Source organism: Chrysoperla carnea, chromosome X (assembly GCF_905475395.1).
Source record: "Chrysoperla carnea chromosome X, inChrCarn1.1, whole genome shotgun sequence".
Classification (NCBI taxonomy): domain Eukaryota; kingdom Metazoa; phylum Arthropoda; class Insecta; order Neuroptera; family Chrysopidae; genus Chrysoperla; species Chrysoperla carnea.
The window spans coordinates 6,326,310-6,334,673 of NC_058342.1; the positions used below are offsets into that span (position 1 = coordinate 6,326,310).

Sequence of the window (8,364 nt, forward strand, 5' to 3'; positions counted from 1 at the left end):
CGGGGATGTGAGCACTTCGAGCGATCGTGAGATGGCCGCGTCACCGAGTAGCGTATCAACTGGCTGTTCATTCAACGTCCAGCCAGTTGCTACAATGTCAAGTTCGAAGCCGACAGCTATCGCTGTTGGATCATTCTCGTTCGACCAGTTACAGTGCTTGCTGGATCCGGATAGTGTTTGCCTACCCACGGATTACACGTGGGACATGCAATATCTGGAACTAGTAAGCACTTTTGGTACAATCCTGGAATCAGGACTCGTCAGGGGAAAGTATGCTAGGTCGAGGGACGAAATCGATAGATTATCCGACACCAGGCTGTTGAATTACATCGATAAGTTCTCGGCCTACATTAAGGAGTACCTGCACATCGATGACGATTACATAATGTCCGTCAAGCCAAGGCTTAGACCCAGGCCAGAAACGAAACATTAATTTGGTTTTGTGTTCTCCAATGAAGAAAAGAAAAAAGAAGGAAAAAGGAAGAAAAAGAGAAAAAGGAAAAAGAAAGAAGAAGGAAAGTGTTTGAATTTGAGTTGCGTTTATTGTTTTTGTGATGTCAATTCCTGTTTAAAAAATTTTATTCTGTTTTATTTGTTATTTGCCGCGTACCTGTGGACGGGCTGCTAATGATCTTAGCAATCGATGCGGCCCTAAAACCTTAGAAAAAAAAAATACAAATCTTATAAATAATAAAGATATTCAATCTAACAAAATAGATATAATAATACTTATAGAATTTAAACTTAATAATTCAGAAAAAATTAAACAAATAGATAAATGAATTATTTAAAATGAATTAATCATATCTTTGACACCACATATCAATATTTTTATAAACTATTTAAATTTATAATCATAATATACATAAGTCTCTTTTTATAATTAATATATTTAAAGAAATTCAATGTAATATTAATAATAAATATTCTCGTAAAGTACCATTTGAACTTCTATATAACCCTGAATATAAATCTCCATTTTGTCTATAAGAATATAAATATAAAGTATACGCAGCACTAAAAAATGATAATAATCTTAATCAAATTATAGTTAATCAAGATCAACTAATTATTCTATTTAATAATCTAATTTCACCTAATAAATTTAAAGATGGAGGAGCAGCTATATTCGAAGATATTAATAAAAATCATCATAAACATATACTTGGTATAAAATTTATTATTCCCTTATTAATAAATAAACTACGACTACCTGTACGTTCATAACTTATATTTGCTAAACAAAATATTCCAGAAGAACATAAACCATGAGCAATTATTAAAGTATAAGAACCACTAAAACCTCAATAATTTATAGTCATAATTCCTCCAATAACTATTCTTATATGAGAAACAGATGAATAAGCAATTAAAGACTTTAAATCAACTTGTCGTAAACATAATAAACTTACTAAAAATCCACCTAATAAACTTAATGTTAATCATCAATAATTAAATTTTAAACCAATTGCTATAATTAAATTATAAATACGTAATATACCATAACCACCTTATTTTAATATAATTCCCGCTAAAATTATTGAACCTGAAATTGGAGCTTCTACATGAGCCTTAGGTAATCATAAATGAACTAAAAATATAGGTATTTTTACTAAAAATGCTAATAATAAAGATAAATATAAAAAATAATTATTATAATTATTATTTAATAAAATAGATAAACTATTTTCATTGTTATAAATATAAAAAATTCCTACTAATATAGGTAACGAAGCTAATAAAGTATAAAATAATAGATAAACACCAGCCTGTAAACGCTCAGGTTGACATCCCCAACCAATAATTAAAAATAAAGTTGGAATTAAACTTCCTTCAAAATATAAATAAAAATAAAAGTTAAGTATAACATAATTAATAAAATTAATAAATTAAAAATAAAAAAATTTTTTCTATAATCAAAACGATTAATAGATTCACTAGCAGTTAATATTAAAGTACAAATTCATAATCTTAACAAAATTAATCCATAAGATAATAAATCCATTCCTATAAAATAACTTAAATTTATAAATATATATGAATTAACAATTAAGAATATAAAAATAAATCTAATTAAAAATAAATATAATTGAACCAATCAATATATTGAATTAATAAAACTTATTGGGATTAATATTAATATTATAAATAATATTTTTAACATTCTAAAACATTAAAAGCTTGAAAATAATCATTACCATGAGTAAGAATTATTTTAACTAAAATAGATAAACCTAAAGCTCCTTCACAAACACTAAATACCAAAAAAATTATAGTAAAATAATATTCATAATTATAATTTATATATATTAAGAATAATAAATCAAATAATCTTAACACAATAAATTCTAATCTCAATAAAGTAGATAATAAATGTTTTCGTTTTAGCACATATACTACAATATTCCAGATATAAATATTAATATTGATAAAAATAAATTAACATAATTAAACATTAGTTTTAATAGTTTAACAAAAACATAGGTTTTGTAAACCTAAAATAAGAATATTCTTTTAAAACTTCAGAGAAAAAATTATTATTTTATCTATAATCTCCAAAATTATTATTTTTATTAAACTATTCTCTGTATTAATCAATTCATTATTTTATTTAGAATTATTTTTTCATTAAATTTTATTCAAACTAAACATCCTTTAGCTATAGGATTAAATTTATTCAAACAATTTTAATTAGTTTACTATGTGGATTTATATCATATACTTATTGATATAGTTATGTATTATTCTAAACTATACTTGGAGGTATATTAGTTTTATTCTTCTATGTTACTAGTCTAGCTAGAAATGAATTATTTTCTTTTAATATATTATGTTTATTATTAATAATTAGTTTTACTATGATTATATCAATTATTTTAATTTTTAATGATAAATTTATTTGATTAATTTCAAATTTAGAAACAGTTAATTTTAATTTAATTAATAATATAGAAAATGAAAACAATTTAATTAAATTATATAATAATCCTACTATAAATGTAACATTATTAATAATTATTTATTTATTTTTAACATAATTATTGTAGTTAAAATTACAGATATTAATTATGGACCTTTACGTCAATCTTACTAATGAATCAACCTTTACGTATTAAACACCCTTTATTTAAAATTGAAAACAATGCATTAATTGATTTACCTGCTCCTTCTAATATTTCATTATGATGAAATTTTGGTTCTTTACTAGGTTTATGCTTAGGTATTCAAATTTTAACAGGATTATTTTTAGCAATACATTACACTGCTAATATTGATTAAGCCTTTAATAGTGTAGTACATATTTGTCGAGATGTTAATTATGAATGATTATTACGAACCTTACATGCAAATGGAGCTAGTTTCTTCTTTATTTGTATTTATTTACATACAGGGCGAGGATTATATTATGGATCATATTTATATACTCATCACATGATTAGTAGGAGTAATTATTTTATTCTTAGAAATAGGAACAGCTTTTATAGGATATGTTTTACCTTGAGGTCAATTATCTTTTTGAGGGGCTACTGTTATTACTAATCTATTATCAGCTATTCCTTATTTAGGAACAATATTAGTTCAATGATTATGAGGAGGTTTTGCTGTAGATAATGCTACATTAACTCGATTTTTTACTATTCATTTCTTATTACCTTTTGTAATTGCTGCTATAGTAATAATTCATTTATTATTTCTACATCAAACAGGATCTAATAACCCTTTAAGTACTAATAGAAATTTTGATAAAATTCCATTCCATCCTTATTTTTCTTTTAAAGATGTAGTAGGAATAATTATTATATTAATAAGCTTATTATTTATTACTTTAAATTCACCTTATATATTAGGAGATCCAGATAATTGCATTCCAGCTAATCCATTAGTGACTCCTGTTCATATGATATTTGAACCTGAATGATATTTCTTATTTGCATATGCAATTTTACGATCTATTCCTAATAAATTAGGAAGAGTAATTGCATTAGCATTATCAATTGCAATTTTAATAATTTTACATTTTGTTTTATAGGATTACAAGTAATTTTCAAGGATTACAATTTTATACTATTAATCAAATTTTATTTTGATCTATAGTAGCTATTGTAATTTTATTAACTTGAATTGGAGCACGACCAGTTGAAGACCCTTATATTTTAATTGGACAAATTTTAACTGTTTCATATTTCTTTTATTTCCTAATTAATCCTATTGTTCATAAAATTTGAGATAACTTAATTTATTAATTAATGAGCTTGATATAAGCATATGCTTTGAAAGCATAAGATAGTAGTATAATCTACTATTAATTTTTATACTAAATTTATTTAACTATTAATTAAATAATTAATCGTAATATAAAAATTTTTAAACCAATAAAAAATATTAAATAATTTAAAGATACTGGTAAATATCTCTTTCAACATAAATATATTAATTTATCATAACGATAACGAGGTAAAGTACCTCGAACTCAAATAAATAAAAAAGAAATAAATACTAATTAAAAAAAAAAATAAAATTCTAAATAAATTAGAACCTTATAAATAAAACAGAAATTAATATTCTTATAAACAAAATACTTTACTATTCAAGCTCTAATTTGCATTCTAGATACACTTTCCAGTACATCTACTAAGTTACGACTTATCTTTCTTTAAAGAGAAAGAGCGACGGGCGATATGTGCATGTTTTAGAGCTATAATCAATTAAAAAATTTCTTTTAATTTACTATTAAATCCACTTTCATATTAATTTTTCAATTAATAATTCATATAAATATTTTTATTTTAACCCATTTCTTCTAAATTATAAACTGCACCTTGATCTGAAATATAATTATATATAATTTAATGAATATTATTTTTTTATAAAATATCCTGATAACGACGGTATACAAATTATACAAAATTTTGTAAAATTTATCGTGGATTATCAATTACAGAACAGGTTCCTCTAAATAGACTAAAACACCGCCAATTTTTTTAAGTTTCAAGAATATATCTATTACTACCTAAGTTTTATATTATTTAATTTTAATAATAGGGTATCTAATCCTAGTTTATTATAACATTTCATTAGCCTCAAATAATTTAATTTAATTTAATATTAATTTAAAATTTAGCCTTAAAATTAATATTTTATTATATTAAATAATCAATTAACTAAAAACTGATTTTATTTATTTATATAATTTGTATAACCGCAGATGCTGGCACAAATTTATCCTATATTAAAATTTATTACCAATTCAAAATTTCTTTTTTTATTAATATTAAATACTGCGAATAATAATTATATTCTTTAAGAATTATATTTAATCACATAAAAATTTACATGTAAAACATAAATTTAATAAATTATAAGCCAAAATAAAACTTTAAAAAAAAATACTCAAAAATGTGAGACAATAATTTAAAATATTGTATCTTTTTTAATAAATAAATAAAAATTGTGACCCTCGTCCTTAAAGACGTAAAAATGGTATTCCTATACTGATGATTCTCCTCGTAATGGCATTTTTAAATATATTCTTGTTAAAATTCACCCCTTTGAAATTTTAACAACCAAATTAAATAGAAATCCGATCTATTTAAAAATCTTATAATTTAACTATTGGTAATATTATTATAAATTTAAATATATTAAACAATTACATTATTAATTTTTCCCCTTAAAAAATTAATATAAAACCCCTTTTAATATAATTTTTAATATATTTCCCCTTTAAATTTATAAGCACTATATCAGGCTTAGTAGCAGAGAGCTGCCTGGTAGTTGGGAACGAGAAATTCCAGAAGACAATGCATTTCTCGTTCTTGACGACGGACTCGATCTCGCCTGGAGCATATGGTAGGACTGGCGTAGGGTCCACTTCATACTTGTGTCTCAAGAAGTAGTACAGCACGCGTAGGGCAGCGTTATGGCGATGTATGTAGGTGTTCGTGGCATAAGAAGGACATGCCGAGATGAGGTGCATCAGCGTCTCCGACTGGCATTTGCACGCTCTACACATAGTGGTGGAGACTGCTTTCTTACATACATACTTTTGGTGAGTTAGCGTCGCTATCAAACCATCTTGGGCAGCGATGATAAAGCCTTCTGTTTCGGACTTGAGTCCAGCTGATCGCAGAAAAGAGAACGTAAGATCAACGGAAAGACTATAGGTTTCAAGATGACGGTAGAACATTCCCTGATGGTCACGATTCCGATAATCTTCGAAGAGGGAGCGTATTTCAGCTCGTTTTACAGCTGAACGAAGTCGAGATTTGGAGAGAAGGACCACGTTATCATCAAGATCACGATTAGACGGACCAAAAGCAAGGCCCAATTTAGACGCTGCATGTTGTGCTGCAGAGAACAAGAATGCCCCTTTACCCTGTAACTCATGATCGCGCACGAGTTCCATAAGAGGGTCAGAACTATTTATGACCTGACAAGCTATTCCTAAAACTACCCTATCATGTAGACATTCAACGGATAGGAGACCTCTACCTCCTTGCTGGCGTGGGAGGTAATTACGCGGTACAGAAGCACGTGGGTGCAAACTACGATTGACGTTCATGAGTTTCCGAGTGCCTCTATCAAGTTCCTTAAGCTCCTCTTTTGTCCATTTGATGGAACCAAAAGAATAGAGAAGGATGGGTATTGCAAGCATATTAGTAGCACGGATCTTATGGATCCCAGACAATTCTGATTGCCAGATTTGTCGAAGACGGTGCCTATACCTGCCGCGAAGAGCTTCCTTGACAGTAGACACACTTTGAATGTGGTTTTCACCGACACCCAAATATGTGTAGAGCTCTTCTTCATCGAGATGTTTCACGATACTTCCATCTGTGAGCTGCACGTCTGCATCGTAATCAGGGACACGACCCCTCTTACAATGAATGACGGCACATTTATCAAGTCCGAATTCCATGCCAATAGCCTTCGTGTACTGATGGACAGCTTTGAGAACTTGAGATAGACTGCTCTCAGAAGAAGCATAGAGTTTCAGGTCATCCATACAGAATAGATGAGTTACCTGATGCTTCCTATCTGTCGGGGGACCACAACGGTAACCAGTTTTTTCTCGCAAGCGCAAGGAAAGGGGCATTAGATCTGTCGAGACAGTACGTTTACCACATCTAATGGTAAATTTGGTCTTCCACAAAGGCAACAGCTCTTCGATGCATCTGATGATATCGGGGTGAATTTTCAAACATTTGAGCAGCACCAATATTAGTTAGTGAGAGGTAGTGTCAAATGCTTTCCTATAATCCACCCAGGCCATACTCAGGTCGCGTTTATACTGACGGGCGTCTTGACAGATACATCTGTCAACAAGAAGATTATCTTTGCAACCTGATATACCTCGTTTGGAGCCGCGTTGCTCGTATATCTACTGCCAAACCGGTTCTATGGTTGTGAGTATGCGTTCATTAAGAATGGAGGTGAACGCTTTGTACACGGTATTGAGACATGTAATCGGGCGATAATTGCTCGGAACTGAAAGGCCTCCTTTCTTGGGAATCAAAACTGTTCGTCCTTCCGCGAACCACGTTGGAAAGGTCCCGTACCCAAGGATGTATGAAGTAAAGTGCCTAGCAAGATGTGCATGTGTGGAAGTTGAACGTTTCCACCAGAAGTTGGATACAGCGTCAATGCCAGGCGCCGAATGATTCTTCTTGCCTTTCAAAGCAAGGGATACTTCATCAGCGGTAACAGATGTTAGGACCGCTTGTTCTGCTAGGCGAGCGTTGCAGAACCTTTCGAACAGTTTGATTGGTCTTATATTTTTATCTACACTAGTCGACTTTTCATATAAATCACGCCAGTAGCCATCGATTTGCTCTATCGAAGGTGGATTCTCGACGAGAGAAGGGGGTTTTGTAAATAAACGGGAAGGATTCGATACAAAGATCTTGTTCTCTCGAATACACTTCTCGCGTTTAACTAGCTTTTTCCGAGCGAGAGCTAGTGCACGTATCTTTTCAATGTTTCGCTGCTTGATAGTGAGCAGGATACCCTTGTTTAGTGTGTGGTGTTGGTGCCTGAGTTTACGCGCGAAGGCTCGCACCCTCGCACCTTTGGGGTGAAGGGTTTACCAGCTTTCTGGTACTCTAACACACACTCGATACGTGATACTGTCTGTCGGAGAGGGGTCAACTTGGAGTCAAGTTGCTCTATACGCTTGCGTGTTTTCTCCTCGGCTGTCTCAGTAGACTTGGGGGCAGGAGAAAGGGCACACATTGCAGCATAGACTGAGCTATCGATTTCGAGTAGGCTACTTGTGTGATTTAGATGATTGTCGACGATCTGGTTGATTAAAGCAAGGTCTTGTTCTTTGGCAAACGTTTTGCGGTACTTGGGACGTTTGCGTTT

At 30.1% G+C, this 8,364-nt stretch overlaps 1 pseudogene; it reads left to right on the forward strand.

Moving 5' to 3' along the window:
- The first annotated feature begins 3,030 nt into the window (after positions 1-3,030).
- LOC123302101 lies at positions 3,031-4,280 on the forward strand (annotated as a pseudogene).
- The last annotated feature ends 4,084 nt before the right edge of the window (positions 4,281-8,364 follow it).